The sequence below is a fragment of the Salvia miltiorrhiza genome, chromosome 1, assembly GCF_028751815.1.
Source record: "Salvia miltiorrhiza cultivar Shanhuang (shh) chromosome 1, IMPLAD_Smil_shh, whole genome shotgun sequence".
NCBI classification, from domain to species: domain Eukaryota; kingdom Viridiplantae; phylum Streptophyta; class Magnoliopsida; order Lamiales; family Lamiaceae; genus Salvia; species Salvia miltiorrhiza.
Genome location: NC_080387.1, coordinates 19,145,059 through 19,164,271, shown reverse-complemented (window position 1 = coordinate 19,164,271; position 19,213 = coordinate 19,145,059). Strand labels below are relative to the sequence as shown.

The following is a 19,213-nucleotide window of genomic DNA, read 5'->3' as shown; positions in this document are numbered from 1 at the left end:
CGACTCGAGCAAGGTCTCCCGGACGTATATACGGCCCTCGAGGAGCATTTCCCCAACGAGTGAATTGTGCCTGGATCTCAGCAGTAAATCCAGAGAAGTCATAATGCAAGTCATAGGACCTGCCAGAACGAGTGATGTAGTGAGCGGAAATCATCCTCGCCCATTCCTGCCATTCTGATGGCAGCAAATCTATTAGCCGCTCCATTCCGTCATAGTCCGATATTCCATGGTCTCTTGCAGCGACCCAGTGTCGATGGAAGCCGGCCAAGAATTGGCCTAAGTCATCACCGTGGCATCGGCGATAAGTAAAATATGAGTTCCTGATAGTATCCGGACTAGCATCTCGACGCAACGGCCGTCGTCTGGTAAAGCGCATCCTTGCCATCTATACATGAAGGTCGCATAATCAAACTCACGAATATCAAAATAGGTGGCAAAAACAATAGGGTTCAAACATATCTATAATAGTAAGGTAATAATTCTACTTGAGGTCTCGAAATTCAAACCACGGTATTATAATCATAATAGCCTAACACTAGACTCGAATATAATTCGTGAAGTCTTAAATATGCTGCAACTAGTACTAACTAGGTTTTTGAAAAGAGATAACTCCGCTATGTTGCAGTTTCCAAACTATGTAGGGTATTCTTATTACTATGAAAAGTGTTCCCACCATACTCTGATTAAGGCAATAGTTGATTCGGTATCCGCCTCGCGTGAATAATCCGAACGAAGATCTATGCCCGTGTCACTATCTCGTGTGTGACACTTTTCTTTACTCCCCATTGTATTTTGTTTGTTGATTTCTCGTCTGGTTCACTAACTTTGTAACTTACTCATCGCCTCAATTTACAGAGAAAAGCAAAAATGTTCTTGCTAAATTCCTTCTATTGTTGTGTTCATAACAGTGATCATGCATCCTTAACGCATCTAAGTTCATTGAGTAACATCTCCATAAAAAGGCATAAGTAAAATCAACATCTGCATCAAGGCGAAATATAAACTTCAACATTCAAAACTTTCTGTTGCATTCCTTTCTGTTGAGCATAGCGATGTGATGAAGTGCTGAGCTTTTGCCGACTGACTCTTTCATACTAGTGATCATACTAGAAAAATTTATTAACTCTAGGGTTCAGAGCAAATGAACTGCTCTGATACCACTCTGTCACGACCGGTCCTAATTAAGGATAATTAAGCCGGGGAAACCGTGACTAATGGAGGGAGATTAGAAACGGGGTAGAAAGGGAATAATTAAACAAAGAAGAATCACATTTCATAATTTAACAAAAGGAATATTTATAATATAACAGAAGTTTAGTCGTATAGACTCAAATAACTAGTAAGTTCAGATATCTCTGACTTAGCCAAATAAACATAAAACTTCTGAGTACGCAGCGGAATATGATTCTGATTACATGTATGAAGACATGTAACCCTAGAGTTCATTAATACATAATAAGACAAAAGAATCCCGCTCGTCACTTCATCACCATCGGCAGCTGCTCAACCTGCACATTTAGAAATATATGCAGGGCTTGAGTACAAAAGTACTCAGTGGACACGTATGCCTAAGTATAAAATACATGCTTCAAAACTGTAAATTGTCATGCCATAATTAAACAGTACAGCAAGGGAGTTTTTCGCTAAAAGGCCCAAGCTTACTAAATTCATTTGTGATTCTTAAAGTTCGACTGCAGTCTAAGTTCTCTTGTAATCTATCATATCTGGAACTTTGTGCCGGAGAGGTGGCCACCTCTCACGGTCACTTGACCGGCCAACCCGCTAGATGACTCACGGTCACTGGTGTACACTAGCCCTGGCAGGATAGCTATCAACTGCTCAAGACCCGAATTCGATTACATGATAAAAGTCACATCAGATAGATATCATACTGAAATTTAAATATTTTATGGCAAGACAATATTTGAAATAACTTCAATTAATTTAGTCATGAAATAACTTGCTTGAACGTAACATTTAAACTCATTTGATATATATGAAAGTAATGCCCACCTGTTAGAAACTTTTTGTGGTACAGAAGCTCCTCAATAGATTGTCAATCTCGCCCTTGACCTTTATTACGAGAATATATGTACATATATAAGATATTTGCTCGAATAAAAATCCTCAAATGAGAATGTGTATTTAACTATGCATGATCCTTATGCATGATTTATTATTCTGAAATAATAATCAGGGAATTTCTATTGTTAATCCAGGTTATCGGATTTAAACAAAAGCTAAGTCTCGTCTCATGGTTCCGGATAATTAACTAAAATTAATCCGTTCTCTTCAGGGTGTTCTAATCCGTCGATTAAATAAATCCCGCTCCTCGTAGTCGATAGAAAATAATTAAATACTTCAGCTTATTCGCTTTATAAACTCATAATTATCCGGGCTTAATAATGAGAATTTGAAATATTATGAGTTCGAATAATTAAAAGGCTCAACATAAGGTAGCTCAATAATTAATTAAGCAGAAATGGGCCTGGATAGCTAAAATGAAAGGTCCAATTAAAAATAATTCATTGGGCTTAGTAATTAAATCATTCTTGGCCCAAATGATTAAATAATAAATAGTTGGGCTCAAATAAATAAATCATGTAAGGTCCAACTAAATAAAATTTCAGTCCATAATTTAAAATTAGCCCAAGAATAGAATGAATTATTCTGAGCTTAAAATTAAATAAAACTCAGCCCAGCTGAAATATAAATGAGATTAGAATAATAGCCCATCGTAAAATAAGCATCAGCCCAATCTTTAAAATAATTCAAGCCCAATAGAAATAATGGGAATGGCCATTTAAATAAAAGACTGGCCCAATTCGAATTTAAGTGAAAGCCCAATCAATTAAATTGGAAGCTCATTTCCTTTAGAATAAAACAAACCCAAGCTCAAATAATTCGGCCCAAAGAAATAATGTAATAGAGGCCCATCTGAGTAAAATAAATAAGGCCCAACTGAAATGATACAGTAGCCCAAATATGTGAATAATTAAAGGCCCATATAAATAAATTAAGAGGCCCAATCAGTAATCAAAATCGGTCCATATAAATAAATTCTGAAGCCCAATTCCTAATTTAAAATCGGCCCAAAATTAATAAATAACTCAGCCCAACTCAATTAAATAAAGCCCATACAAATCAAAACAACAATTAAATCAAAGCCCAAAGAAAATAAATGAAGAGGCCCAAAACTAAAAATTTTTCGGCCCAACTGAAAAAAAAACAAGGCCCAATTACAATAATAAACAAGAAAGCCCAAATGCCTTCCTCTCACTCTCAAAACTCTCGGTCCTCTCTCTCTTCAAGGAGCCGATGCTCCTTCTTCTTCAAAGCCTACGCTCGGCCACCTCTCAAATCCGGCCGGCTTCCTCCTCCTCGGCCGATCCGCGGCCATCTGCTTCGGTTGGCTTCGACCGGCGACGAGTCTTACCCCGGCGCCGTTCTCTCTCTGTTCTTCAGTTCACCCGTGGAACCCAAAATCGAGCCCTAGAATCTAGAACACCGCTGCTGCTCCTTCGCCCGGAATCCGGCGATTCAGCCGGCGTTAGCCGCATTCATCTCTCCCCTCGTCTCAACCATGAAGGGGAAGCAAAGCCTTAATTTTCCCCTGAAGTTTCAAACCGGGTTTTCTCCCCCAAATCCGATCGGTCTTCCTTCCCCGGCGTCGTCCCTTCTCGGTTCAGCCACGTTGCTGCTGGTCCAGAATCGGCGAGGGTCGTCGTGAAGTCGGGAGTCGTCTGCCTTTCACCGCGCCGCTGCTGTCCTTGGACCGTTGCTGCTGCGCACAAGTCTCAGCTCGTCGCCGGGCAGCTGCTGTTCGGGGCCCTGATGAGGTTGGGCGAGTTCGCCCTGTCCCGACCGTCGTCGTCGTCATCATCGGCAGTTGGGGCTCGGCAGTTGCCTTGGGCAGTCGGCCCTTTTCCTCTTCTAAAGCTAAGTTTTTGTTCTATCCTCTGTTATTGTATTTCGATTCATGTCGCTACATGATGGGAGTTCTCATGGCTTTGGTTCTATGTACAGTGGTAATATCTCAATGTATGAATCATACTATTTCTGTTGAAGGCCATAAATTATGTGTTCGCATATGTGGTTTGCTATGAGCTCTATAGATATGAATACAACAGGAAAGTAACTGATGCTATTTCATATAGAGTATGTAACTTTGCTAAGTTTTTCAAGCTTATGGTCATCTATCATTTGAAACTGATATGATGCTGGTATGGATGTGGGTGCATTGAAGGAATGGAATAGTGTAAATACCTTGAATGTCTTGTTGAATGGCTGTTTCGTTGTTGGATTATATGCAGCAAAATGAACTGAAATAACCAAGTTGCTGTTCATAAATGTAGGTGGAATCCTGAGTGCATTAAAGAGAATTCAAAGAAGGCTTACCTCCTTGAAGTTTGGCAAGAAGAAGAGTACTTTACTCCCCTTGAAACTTGACGGACAGTGAATGAAGTAGGGAGTTTGTTGGCTGGGGTTGATACTAATAATTCATTGGTGAAGACTTGAGTGTAATGGTGGGGGAGGTAGGAGTGTAGTGGTGGTGTTGTATGAATGGGGAGAAAAGCATGGTGGAGCGAAAAAGAAAGTTTGTGTAATGATACTGATGACTTTGTATGTTATTATGAGTTGTGGACATCAATGTATCAATGTGATTGGAATATTGTATATTGTTACTGGTAGTTGTAAAAATATGTTGTGTGCGTGTAATACTGTTTTATCGAAGCAGATTGTAGTATTTTATATATATATATATTGTAATAAACAAATCTCTGTGATTCAGTAACTGAAATAAAATACTGGCTTCGATTCTGCTTGATACTGTATTTACATAAATCTCGATTTCGACATGTGATATCTCGCTAAAATCGATAAGTTATATAATGAATCAAAATTAAATCCGTAGATTTAATTCGTTCGTTGTTCTAATATATAAATTAAATCCGCAGATTTAATTAATTCACGAGTCGGAAATAATCCACAACTTGAGTAAAAATAAAATCTAATTCCATCTCGCTTAAATAAATAACGTGACTTGCTAAGTCAGTTATAACTCTGAAATAATATCATTAACTGCTTTAACAATATAAATTCAGGATCATAAGCTGAATTCATATCAGACTAATATCCGTTTTCATTCACTGATGAACAAAAATACACACTCATTACTGGATTTAAATCATATAAAAGAGCGGGTCACTACAGCTAGGTCTCAAGGTTAAAATCATATCATACATTCCTGAATCCACTAAACAGTTATCTCCGCTAGGTCTCAAACCGAATAGCTAAACATGCAAACTATTGATCAGATAATTCACAAGAAATTAAGCACCAGGAATTATGAATCATAAACTGGAAGGCACAAAGGTATTAACAAATAAATCACATAAATTCAATCAACTATTTACAAACCCTAGAATCAGCTAAAGGAAACTAGCCAAACATACTGAAATAAAACATAAACATAATTAAAAAGAAAGCAATTGAAAGAACTGAATTAAATAAAATTGAAAGAATGATCTTGAATCTTCAATCTTGTGGAAATCCAATCCAAGCTCTAAAAACTGGAAAGCAATAAAAATACATATGGATGTTGAAGATCCAAATATCAAGTTACTAGTGTTTCGGATGCAAAAATCGACGAAACGAGCTTGAAGAGCTCGAGAAAAGGAAGAAACGGAGTTGCCGGCGATCAACCGGCGACCCAGCCGGCGACCGCCGGCTGATGAGGAGTTTTTGGACAGCAGCCGGCGACCCAGCCGACGACCGCCGCTCAGCCCGCCGAGAAATCGGCGTGGCTGGCGATCGAGCGGCGCCCGCCGGGTGCCCGCCGCGTGAAGAGCAAATTTCATGAAGAAGCCGGTGCCCGCCGTGCGATCGCCGCGAGCCCGCCTTTTTACGTTTTAATTCGTTTTCAAAGTCCTTTTCGAGCTCAAACTCTGTATTTTACCCTGGTACTATAAATAGGTCTTCTTTTGACCTATTTTGAGGGTTCCTTTTTCAGTTCCCAACTTTAGTTTTTCAATTTTATAGCTTTAGATTTTTATTGCTTTCCAGTTTTTAGAGCTTGGATTGGATTTCCACAAGATTGAAGATTCAAGATCATTCTTTCAACTTTTAATTCAGTTCTTTCAATTGCTTTCTTTTTAATTATGTTTATGTTTTATTTCAGTATGTCTGGCTAGTTTCCTTTAGCTGATTCTAGGGTTTGTAAATAGTTGATTGAATTTATGTGATTTATTTGTTAATACCTTTGTGCCTTCCAGTTTATGATTCATAATTCCTGGTGCTTATTTTCTTGTGAATTATCTGATCAATAGTTTGCATGTTTAGCTATTCGGTTTGAGACCTAGCGGAGATAACTGTTTAGCGGATTCAGGAATGTATGATATGATTTTAACCTTGAGACCTAGCGGAGATAGGTGGATCATAGGGAGCTATTCTTAGGAGCTATTGGGAGTTAGTAGATTTTCTTGAGACCTAACGAAGATAGATAATTTACTAATTTACGATCGTTGCTGCTCTAGCGAGAGTAATTGATTAATTAAGTGATCTCTCATCATAACTGGATTAAACTGGTACATAGGATTAATAGATTTATTATGTGGATTTAGTTAATGAATTTACTACCCTAGGATCAGTTGTCTTTTAATATTCGAATTTCCTACGTCTTTTTAATTATTGTTATTTGCGTTTTAGTTTAAAGTTAATTAAACCTTCCTTCTTTCGTTTGCCTGAATACTACTAGAGTGTAATTAGGATTACTTAGAGTGATTCGTCATAATAGTCCCTGTGGATACGATACTCGGTTACTTAATTTGTGCTACAACTGCACCGTGTTAGTTGCGGTAATTTGTTGCTAATAATTTAGTGATCAGTGTGATGTGATCTAAATAAAACCCTTCAGTGTTGGTTACTCTGTATTTGAAATACTGGTTTCGTGTTTGCTAAAATCGATAAATGCTAAATTAAATCCGTAGATTTAATTCGTTCGTCATTCTAATGCTTAAATTAAATCTGTAGATTTAATTAGCTTCAAAGTTGGAAATAATTCACGACTTAAGTAATAATATGAAATAAACTCCATCTTGATTAATAAATAACACAACTTCGCTAAGTCGGTTATAACTTTGAATAATAATAATTCATTGATTCAAAGATTAACGTCGCGGTCTTAAACACGCGAAGATAAATAAATGCATACTGCTAGTGTAGTGACTCTGTCTCCAAAATACGTAATTCAGAATCATGGTTGAAATCATAAAGTGCTTCATTTACTAGAAGATAAATTAATAAACACGCAAGGCTGGATTTAACTAATAAAAAGAGCGAGTTGTTACAATTTTTCCTAACAATACTTGATATTTTTCTTGAATACAAATAATACTTCGAAAAGTATATTTTTTATAAAACCAAATGATACTTTGTACAAAATTAAATGATACTTCCTTTATCCCAATTTAATATTGCACAAGGTTTGAGAATGGATGTTAAGCAACAGATAAATATAATAAAATAAAAAGAGAAAATAATTTTTTTCAGGATATCTTTAAAAATAATAATATAAAATAGAAATAAAGATATTCATTTTTAAGTGAAAAAAGAGATAATTATGTGGCAATCATAATGTCATTTGGTATGAATTATTTGCAAGTATTTGTTATATATTGATTTTTTATTTTATGAAGTGATCTATTAAAATAAGACGTTCAAATAAGTACAATTAAAATGAGATGGAGGAATACAAATGATACTTTTAATACTATATTTTTAATTAAAAAATAATATATTTTTTAAATACAAATAATATTTTATATATAATATCTTATATAAAAATAGATAATGCATTAAAAATAATGAAAAAGTTTGCCGCAAAGAAAACACTAACGAAAGCAACAAATACTAGTCTCCGTTGAAATTCTTAAACGAAAAAAATAAGCATCTCATTATTTACAATATTATACTACTACCATGAGGACTAATCCATATACCAATAGGCAAATAAGCATTCTTGACCGTTAATAAATGCACTAGCATTTGCACTCGTCCAAGAAAAATATTTTTATATTTTATTATATATAAAATTAATTATCATTTGATTATTATATAAAAAATTTAAATATAATTAAAAATACTATAATTTAAGATACACACACATAATGAATAGTTTATATTTTTCAAAGCTAAATAAACTTGTTCACGAGCTAACGAGTCGAATACTACCAAGCTCAAATTTAATTTATTTATTTATCAAACTTCTCTAAACAAATTTAAACGAGCTTTTTTCGAGTCAAACTCAAAATAATTTATGAGCAGCTTAATTTGTTTGCACCCCTAAACTTAATGGTCAAAATATTTGAATTTTATTGATTTTGTGGGCTTCTTCCAAATAAGCGGGCTTTGCGAAGAGTGGGCCTTTATAAAATTATCAAATTAAAGCCCAACATACAAATATATTAAATACGATTTTATTAAAAAAAGGAAAAAAATCTTAAACCCTTGAAAGCACAGATGAGCAGACTAAGGGCCGAACCTCGTTAAGCTAATTAAAGTACAACATGAACATTATTTAAAATTTATGTAAAACAATACTAATTCTATAAAATAATTCATATATTCACATAATTAAATTTAATTAATATATTGTCACGACCGGCCTTAATTAAGGATAATTAATCCGGGAAAACCATGACTGGGGAAGGGAAAATAAGAAGCGGGTTTAGAAAGGGGTGCATAAAAGAATACTCAAAGAGCTTGAATACGCGTGAAATATTCCTTAAAAAGGGAAAATGCATAGTTCGCATAAAAAGGGTACTCAAAGAACTTGTATACGCGTTATATTCCTTAAAAGGAAAAAGGCATTTTTAGGGGCTTGGCTAAAACATTATCAGAGTTTGCAACGGAAGGTGTAACTGAAATAATCAGTGTTTACAGCGGAATGCATAACTGAGATACATGTATGAAGACATGTATCCTTTCTGAGCCTACTTTAAATTCGACAAAAACTCTACTCAGCAACAACACTTCATCGCCCATCACAGCTCAACCTGCACAAACATAAACATCGAAGGGCTAAGTACAAGAGTACTTAGTGGGCAGTTGCCAAGCATATAACATAACATCATTAACAATTTCACAATATCGCATAAGAGGCATGAGTTTCTTTCATATCCTTTGCTCATTAAACATTTCCAAATTCATAAATAGCATAAGGGCATTCTTCATCATTAACAATCATAAACACGCATCGTGTCGTGGAGAAGGCCTTCCCCAACGAACACGGGCATCGCACCGTGAGAGGGGGCCTCCCTCAGCGGTCACGGCATCGTACTATTGAGGGAGGCCTCCCCCAATAGACGCTGTAACACTGGCATACTGGCATCGCGCCGCGAGAGAGGCCTCTCTCAGCGGACACAGGCATCGCGCCGTGAGGAAGGCCCTCCTCAGCGGACACGGCATCGTACTGTTGAGGGAGGCCTCCCCCAACAGACGCAAGCATCAAATATAAGCATAAACTTATCAGCGTAAAACATTCAAGCGTAAATAAGCGTAATCATTTAACGTGCATCATAATAAAGCTTAACTCATTTAAGCGTAATAAAGCATACCATACTTGAAGATCCAATTTGCATTTTAAAGCATAACACTCGCATAGCATTTTATTTACGCGTACGAAATTGCCCACCTCAATTGTTCTTAAAGCTGGCGTGGAGTCGTTTCTTCTTCGGCTTCACTTTCTGTCGCCCAGACCTTCATTGATGAAGAGTCGATAAGTTCGTGAAGAAATTGTCATAAGACAAAGTCTAATTTTACGTGCCTAGGGTATCTTTTAATGTTTTAGGGTTCTAGCATCCATAATTCATTACATTAAAGACAGTCAAAAATCAATCATACCTCGTCTAATCTCATTCAAACACATAGGCAACACAAACACATAAGGCACATAAGAATCACAATCAAACATCATCAAAACATGCTCTGTTTTTACACTGACTCAACTTCAAAATTTAATCTGTTCTAACTCCGACATCTCCTGGACTCGAGACTCATACCGAAAGAAAGATCTTCGAGTCTAGTTTCATATAAAAAAAAGTAGAGTCGAAAACTCCAAGTGGTTTGAGAGATATGACGTTTTTACCACGATCTACCATGTTCGGCAGTTTTGAACAATCGAAAACTTGGATTTTTTAAAACTAGTAAACGTTGTCAAACTGGGCTCAACTTTGGTGGATATCTAGCTAACACAATAAGGTTAATACCATAAAAATTTGGAAAGCTAGATCACACAGGAAGCTACTGAAATAAATGACTCTTTCATCTGTTCTCTGAAATTCTCGGTAGTAATGTGCAGTTTAGGTTTTGTATTTTAAAGAAGTATCAAACGAAGTTGGAATGGCTTGAAATTTTACCAGGGTACTCAAGACTCATGTAGGGACTTGCTATAAAATTTTCAAAGCTATTAGACTTCGACAAACCGACGATCACAGTAGGTCAGTAGGCCTACGAAATTCATATTTATAAGTCCTTAAAAAAAATAATTTATATAAATCAAGAAATAAGAGTTTAATCCCAAAAATATTCATTAAAAGTCCATCATAATTTAAATAAAGAACGGACCTCATTTAAAATAAATAGTCCCAAACTTGTTACGCACATATACTAAATCTTTCATGAAACATCCTTTAAAATAAACTTTGATACATAGAAAATAATTCAACAACTTGAGCTCTTAAGAGGTTGTTTTGCAACAGACACCAAATCTGCCTCGGATCTCCAAATGAGGCTCCAAAAGATATTCTGGAAACTAGACATTTCAAGGATCATTCTCCAATTTGAATCGAATGAAAAACAATTCAAACGAGCAAGATATGCCCTCTCAAAGATGGGTATTTAACAAGCAAAAATCTGAAAATTTCAGATTTCCAGATTACAACCAAGTCAGTGGGCTTTCTTTAAAAATTCATATCTCCCTTTACAAAACTCCACTGGGAACCCCAAGGGTCAATATGGAAACTAGGGAGAGATCATAACACTCTCCAGTTGGATTTACTCTAAGAACATTCATGGTTTAGAAGATATGACTGTCTAAAGTTCAGTGCACAAAAAGCGTTCAAGTTTGGCAGATTCATAACATAAATCAGAAAACCAACTTTAGGCTTCACCAAAAATTCTAAAACTAAGCAAGTAAGTTCCCAACATGTCATTGAATATTCAGTAGAAAGCTAGGCTTGAGAATCAAAGATTTAAGTCGGGCTTTGCCACCTCAAAGTCGTAGGTTTGTAAAATCTACTGGATGGTACATGGAATAAGAACTAGATTTCAAGAATTTATACCGGTTGTTTCCCTTATTCAAAAATGGTGAGGCCGATGTCAAAAGAAAGATACGGGAGTCTAGAGTGACATATTCAAGTTTCAAAGGTTTTCACCGATTGAAACTTTACTTATGGCCTCCCAAAGATTGTTTACCAAAAATGTATTCCAGATGGGCAGTGATGTTTACAAATTCATAAATAAATCATAAGAGCTTCAAACCTTCTGAAATTTTGCCAAAGTATAGAAAACATATGAAAGATGATACACAATTAATTTGGGAATTTTTTGGGAACCTTTTGGATGGCTGGAATCGCCTTGCAAAACACTGCCGGAGCAGTGTGCTTATGGCAGAACTCGTGGCTGCTCTTCGGTTCCTTAGTGAAGAATGAAGATGATGAAAAGATTGTTGCCTGTATAATGGAATGTTAGATGCATTCTTGCGTGTGGTGGGGAAGGGAGTAGGTGGAAAGTTTGGTGTAGTGGAATTAGTGGAGTGGAAAGGGTGGTGAGAAAAAATGTAGTGGAAGAAAGCAAAAGGTGATGGAGATAGTTGGTGGAGTGGAGAAGTGGAGATTATGCGTGTATAGTGTAGGAAACATTAGGGAGTGGAAAAATAATGATTTGTAAAGTATTGAAGTTACAAGTATTTGTAAAACTAATATTGGGTTCTACTAAATAATGACGCTTCGTTATAACTCTCTACGAATTACATATTTTATAATTCGTTTTATAAGTCGAAAACTAATGACGACTTCAAGTAAATAATAGAAATACTATTTCTATCGCATATAAATTAATAACTTGACTTTGCTAAGTCAGTTATCAAACTGGATAATAAATTATTGAATGGCTCAATAATCCTCGTCGCGTTTTTCTTATACGTTATAAAAGTATAAAGCTAAAATAATAACTCCGTCTCTGATAAAAAAAAAAAATCAGGACCATAAACTGGATTCATTTATAAAAATTGCATTTACTAGTTTTTATCATAAATAAAAGAGCGGGCTACTACATACTACCCCTCTTAACAAAAATTTCGTCCCGAAATTTGCATATCTCTGTTAAAACAATCCGGGTACTTCTCTTTCATTTTGTCTTCAAACTCCCACGTAATTTTTTTTTTATATCTGCGGTGCCTCCATAAGATTTTCACTGATGTGATTGAAACTGATTTCGCAAGTGTCCACGTATTGCTGGCAAGGGGGTGTGGCTGTTCTCAATTGTTGAACCTCGTTGTTTGTTGGGGCATTGCGTGGAGTAGTGACCCTTTTGGCCACAATTGTAACAACCGTTAGTCCCGGCACGACAGACACCCCTATGCATCTTACCACAATTTGGGCAAGGTGAAATTCCTTGTTTTATTCAACCACAGATTTCTTTCCTTGCTTCAACTCGTAGAACTTAACTTCTTTCTTCTTCCTATAGCTTTTCGGAATATATTTATCATATAATCCTGTCTTAAAATCTTCCCAAGTATAACTTGCCCATTGTTCAGGTGTCAGAATTTTTCGTCGTGTTTCCCACCAGAAATCCGCTGATCATGTTAGCTGGAATGAGACGCAAGATAGGCGCTCCTCATCAGTACAATGTAGAAAGTTGAAGATGCGTTCATTTGCACGCACCCAAATCTCAGCTTCAGCTGGTTCACTCGTTCCGTCAAACGTAGGCGGATTTTGCCTTAAAAAGAGTTCTTCGACTCTCCTAGTTGGGGGCGGAGGGATGGGTTATGTCCTCGAGCATCTTGTGGTTCTTCGGGTACAGCGTTACGGTTTCTGCGATTGTTATTGTTTCTCGCAGGGCGTCCTCTCTTAGGCGGCATTCTGATAGCAAGGATGTGCCAATTAGTACACTCTAGCATAATCTAATACAATCCTCAAAAGAATTCTTGTACATGTTAACTTATTCTAACTTGTAAACAAGTCATAACTCCAATGACAACATTGATGTAGTAAGCTCTAAGGGTCCTTGGCATCTCATATCCATGAGTCATATCAATTCTTAAGCATATAATATCATATCATCTAAATTGGATACTTAGGCATAAGTCATGGAGATTCATAGCGGCTATAAAATCATGAGCTTAAAAATTATTCTATATGTATCACTTATCTTGCTGCCTTCACTATAACCACCAAAGATACAGTCGAATTTCTTCTACGTTTGCTTCTATGTTCTGTCGCAGTGGTGATCTCATATCTTAATAGCTCTATGTTCATAGGGATTCATTCCATAGGCATATTTAATCGTACTTGCGTAAATCATTTCATTCAATAACAACATAACAAAGCTATTGACAGTTACTCACTTTGCTATTACGATAATTCTCACTTTTTGTAAACATTAACTCAAGCTTGGAAGAGTTTACCATTCTGCTTCGTTGAGTGTGATGCGATGAAGTGCTGAGCTTTGTTGATTGAACTCTAGACACTTTATTGATCCATTCTAAGTTTGGCTTAAATAAACTCTTAGGCTCAGAGCAAATGAACTGCTCTGATACCACTCTGTCACGACCGGCCTTAATTAAGGATAATTAATCCGGGAAAACCATGACTGGGGAAGGGAAAATAAGAAGCGGGTTTAGAAAGGGGTGCATAAAAGAATACTCAAAGAGCTTGAATACGCGTGAAATATTCCTTAAAAAGGGAAAATGCATAGTTCGCATAAAAAGGGTACTCAAAGAACTTGTATACGCGTTATATTCCTTAAAAGGAAAAAGGCATTTTTAGGGGCTTGGCTAAAACATTATCAGAGTTTGCAACGGAAGGTGTAACTGAAATAATCAGTGTTTACAGCGGAATGCATAACTGAGATACATGTATGAAGACATGTATCCTTTCTGAGCCTACTTTAAATTCGACAAAAACTCTACTCAGCAACAACACTTCATCGCCCATCACAGCTCAACCTGCACAAACATAAACATCGAAGGGCTAAGTACAAGAGTACTTAGTGGGCAGTTGCCAAGCATATAACATAACATCATTAACAATTTCACAATATCGCATAAGAGGCATGAGTTTCTTTCATATCCTTTGCTCATTAAACATTTCCAAATTCATAAATAGCATAAGGGCATTCTTCATCATTAACAATCATAAACACGCATCGTGTCGTGGAGAAGGCCTTCCCCAATGCGAAGTTGTGTTTTGTTGTTGATATTATGTTATCTCTGTCACGACCGGCCTTAATTAAGGATAATTAATCCGGGAAAACCATGACTGGGGAAGGGAAAATAAGAAGCGGGTTTAGAAAGGGGTGCATAAAAGAATACTCAAAGAGCTTGAATACGCGTGAAATATTCCTTAAAAAGGGAAAATGCATAGTTCGCATAAAAAGGGTACTCAAAGAACTTGTATACGCGTTATATTCCTTAAAAGGAAAAAGGCATTTTTAGGGGCTTGGCTAAAACATTATCAGAGTTTGCAACGGAAGGTGTAACTGAAATAATCAGTGTTTACAGCGGAATGCATAACTGAGATACATGTATGAAGACATGTATCCTTTCTGAGCCTACTTTAAATTCGACAAAAACTCTACTCAGCAACAACACTTCATCGCCCATCACAGCTCAACCTGCACAAACATAAACATCGAAGGGCTAAGTACAAGAGTACTTAGTGGGCAGTTGCCAAGCATATAACATAACATCATTAACAATTTCACAATATCGCATAAGAGGCATGAGTTTCTTTCATATCCTTTGCTCATTAAACATTTCCAAATTCATAAATAGCATAAGGGCATTCTTCATCATTAACAATCATAAACACGCATCGTGTCGTGGAGAAGGCCTTCCCCAACGAACACGGGCATCGCACCGTGAGAGGGGGCCTCCCTCAGCGGTCACGGCATCGTACTATTGAGGGAGGCCTCCCCCAATAGACGCTGTAACACTGGCATACTGGCATCGCGCCGCGAGAGAGGCCTCTCTCAGCGGACACAGGCATCGCGCCGTGAGGAAGGCCCTCCTCAGCGGACACGGCATCGTACTGTTGAGGGAGGCCTCCCCCAACAGACGCAAGCATCAAATATAAGCATAAACTTATCAGCGTAAAACATTCAAGCGTAAATAAGCGTAATCATTTAACGTGCATCATAATAAAGCTTAACTCATTTAAGCGTAATAAAGCATACCATACTTGAAGATCCAATTTGCATTTTAAAGCATAACACTCGCATAGCATTTTATTTACGCGTACGAAATTGCCCACCTCAATTGTTCTTAAAGCTGGCGTGGAGTCGTTTCTTCTTCGGCTTCACTTTCTGTCGCCCAGACCTTCATTGATGAAGAGTCGATAAGCTCGTGAAGAAATTGTCATAAGACAAAGTCTAATTTTACGTGCCTAGGGTATCTTTTAATGTTTTAGGGTTCTAGCATCCATAATTCATTACATTAAAGACAGTCAAAAATCAATCATACCTCGTCTAATCTCATTCAAACACATAGGCAACACAAACACATAAGGCACATAAGAATCACAATCAAACATCATCAAAACATGCTCTGTTTTTACACTGACTCAACTTCAAAATTTAATCTGTTCTAACTCCGACATCTCCTGGACTCGAGACTCATACCGAAAGAAAGATCTTCGAGTCTAGTTTCATATAAAAAAAAAGTAGAGTCGAAAACTCCAAGTGGTTTGAGAGATATGACGTTTTTACCACGATCTACCATGTTCGGCAGTTTTGAACAATCGAAAACTTGGATTTTTTAAAACTAGTAAACGTTGTCAAACTGGGCTCAACTTTGGTGGATATCTAGCTAACACAATAAGGTTAATACCATAAAAATTTGGAAAGCTAGATCACACAGGAAGCTACTGAAATAAATGACTCTTTCATCTGTTCTCTGAAATTCTCGGTAGTAATGTGCAGTTTAGGTTTTGTATTTTAAAGAAGTATCAAACGAAGTTGGAATGGCTTGAAATTTTACCAGGGTACTCAAGACTCATGTAGGGACTTGCTATAAAATTTTCAAAGCTATTAGACTTCGACAAACCGACGATCACAGTAGGTCAGTAGGCCTACGAAATTCATATTTATAAGTCCTTAAAAAAAATAATTTATATAAATCAAGAAATAAGAGTTTAATCCCAAAAATATTCATTAAAAGTCCATCATAATTTAAATAAAGAACGGACCTCATTTAAAATAAATAGTCCCAAACTTGTTACGCACATATACTAAATCTTTCATGAAACATCCTTTAAAATAAACTTTGATACATAGAAAATAATTCAACAACTTGAGCTCTTAAGAGGTTGTTTTGCAACAGACACCAAATCTGCCTCGGATCTCCAAATGAGGCTCCAAAAGATATTCTGGAAACTAGACATTTCAAGGATCATTCTCCAATTTGAATCGAATGAAAAACAATTCAAACGAGCAAGATATGCCCTCTCAAAGATGGGTATTTAACAAGCAAAAATCTGAAAATTTCAGATTTCCAGATTACAACCAAGTCAGTGGGCTTTCTTTAAAAATTCATATCTCCCTTTACAAAACTCCACTGGGAACCCCAAGGGTCAATATGGAAACTAGGGAGAGATCATAACACTCTCCAGTTGGATTTACTCTAAGAACATTCATGGTTTAGAAGATATGACTGTCTAAAGTTCAGTGCACAAAAAGCGTTCAAGTTTGGCAGATTCATAACATAAATCAGAAAACCAACTTTAGGCTTCACCAAAAATTCTAAAACTAAGCAAGTAAGTTCCCAACATGTCATTGAATATTCAGTAGAAAGCTAGGCTTGAGAATCAAAGATTTAAGTCGGGCTTTGCCACCTCAAAGTCGTAGGTTTGTAAAATCTACTGGATGGTACATGGAATAAGAACTAGATTTCAAGAATTTATACCGGTTGTTTCCCTTATTCAAAAATGGTGAGGCCGATGTCAAAAGAAAGATACGGGAGTCTAGAGTGACATATTCAAGTTTCAAAGGTTTTCACCGATTGAAACTTTACTTATGGCCTCCCAAAGATTGTTTACCAAAAATGTATTCCAGATGGGCAGTGATGTTTACAAATTCATAAATAAATCATAAGAGCTTCAAACCTTCTGAAATTTTGCCAAAGTATAGAAAACATATGAAAGATGATACACAATTAATTTGGGAATTTTTTGGGAACCTTTTGGATGGCTGGAATCGCCTTGCAAAACACTGCCGGAGCAGTGTGCTTATGGCAGAACTCGTGGCTGCTCTTCGGTTCCTTAGTGAAGAATGAAGATGATGAAAAGATTGTTGCCTGTATAATGGAATGTTAGATGCATTCTTGCGTGTGGTGGGGAAGGGAGTAGGTGGAAAGTTTGGTGTAGTGGAATTAGTGGAGTGGAAAGGGTGGTGAGAAAAAATGTAGTGGAAGAAAGCAAAAGGTGATGGAGATAGTTGGTGGAGTGGAGAAGTGGAGATTATGCGTGTATAGTGTAGGAAACATTAGGGAGTGGAAAAATAATGATTTGTAAAGTATTGAAGTTACAAGTATTTGTAAAACTAATATTGGGTTCTACTAAATAATGACGCTTCGTTATAACTCTCTACGAATTACATATTTTATAATTCGTTTTATAAGTCGAAAACTAATGACGACTTCAAGTAAATAATAGAAATACTATTTCTATCGCATATAAATTAATAACTTGACTTTGCTAAGTCAGTTATCAAACTGGATAATAAATTATTGAATGACTCAATAATCCTCGTCGCGTTTTTCTTATACGTTATAAAAGTATAAAGCTAAAATAATAACTCCGTCTCTGATAAAAAAAAAAAATCAGGACCATAAACTGGATTCATTTATAAAAATTGCATTTACTAGTTTTTATCATAAATAAAAGAGCGGGCTACTACATATATAATGTATAAAAATTATATAAATGTAACACCCCGTACTTTTCCTATGATGTGAGATAGTGTCTTAACACTATTGAGAGAACTGAGATGTCGAGATTGCGAGACTTTTTTTTTTATGATTAGATAAGACAGATTGTCTTTTAAATAGAGATACGAGTGACTAAACCGAGGATAGAGTTAGAATGATGAGATTCGAGAAATGAGCTGAGATAGAGATGCTGATTGAATTGAGTTGAGATTTTAATTTTATTTCCGATTACCGGGAATAGATTTACCAGATACTGAGTTATCAGAGTTTGATTGACCTATTAAAGAGAATAGGTATAATGAGTCTGACCTAGAATCGAGGAAGAAAGAGTGAGAACCTTGATGAAAAGAGTCGGTCCGAGAGATGTCTAGTTTGTTTGTGTTTGCCGACTGCTTTGATGTGACATTATGTGAAATTACGTGACTAATCGATTATGTGATTTTCGTGATGTGTGTCACTGTGACCGAGTTATTATGATTTTTATTCGAGACCTTAGCATTTGGAATTTTGATTAAGTTTCCAAAGCAAGTATGGTTTATTTTTATCGAGAAATCGAATGATGCCGGTTTATGAAAATTTTTCCGGGCATAATTTTTTTTTAAATTATTTTTTTTTCCTACGAAGAGGAATATTATATTATGTGAGTGCACTAATATGAGTGCTATGATCATTATTTTGGTCACATGAATAATTATACTATGGTATTTTATTAATGAGTGACTTTACCATAGTTTTGTGATTTTTATTTAATCACCCTTCTCACACTTTATTTTAATCTCCCATACCATGTGTTATATGTCTCAATTTTGCTAAGTATGGAATTGAGAGAGTAGAGATTGAGAGTATGAGATGAGAGAGTGTAGAGATTAGAGAGAGATTAGAGAGAGAAAGATCATTCATTAATTAGCAAATATTTCATAAGATTTGCAAATCTCCTTTAAAGATTGCAAGATCATTTCCAATCTTGCAAAGCCAAATTCCTCTCTCTCCCTCACTAAAATTTTCGGC

The 19,213-nt window shown here is 36.3% G+C and overlaps 2 long non-coding RNA genes across 4 annotated transcripts; both read right to left on the bottom strand.

The window, feature by feature from the left end:
* Nucleotides 1–1,271: 1,271 nt before the first annotated feature.
* LOC131006906 (uncharacterized) lies at nucleotides 1,272–2,136 on the bottom strand. Its single transcript, XR_009095814.1, has 2 exons — nucleotides 2,014–2,136; nucleotides 1,272–1,508 (listed from the first exon to the last, which is right to left on the bottom strand). It is a non-coding gene; the product is annotated as an uncharacterized LOC131006906 (long non-coding RNA).
* Nucleotides 2,137–8,824: 6,688 nt separating this feature from the next.
* On the bottom strand, nucleotides 8,825–17,828 carry LOC131006902 (uncharacterized). Of its 3 annotated transcripts, XR_009095809.1 has the most exons (5): nucleotides 17,456–17,828; nucleotides 15,534–15,598; nucleotides 11,616–13,142; nucleotides 9,695–9,759; nucleotides 8,825–9,056 (listed from the first exon to the last, which is right to left on the bottom strand). It is a non-coding gene; the product is annotated as an uncharacterized LOC131006902 (long non-coding RNA). The 3 variants fall into 3 exon arrangements; XR_009095810.1 differs by lacking the exons at nucleotides 15,534–15,598; nucleotides 17,456–17,828 and adding an exon at nucleotides 13,628–14,444; XR_009095808.1 differs by lacking the exons at nucleotides 8,825–9,056; nucleotides 9,695–9,759; nucleotides 11,616–13,142 and adding an exon at nucleotides 14,664–14,895 and having other exon boundaries at nucleotides 17,456–17,826.
* Nucleotides 17,829–19,213: the final 1,385 nt, after the last annotated feature.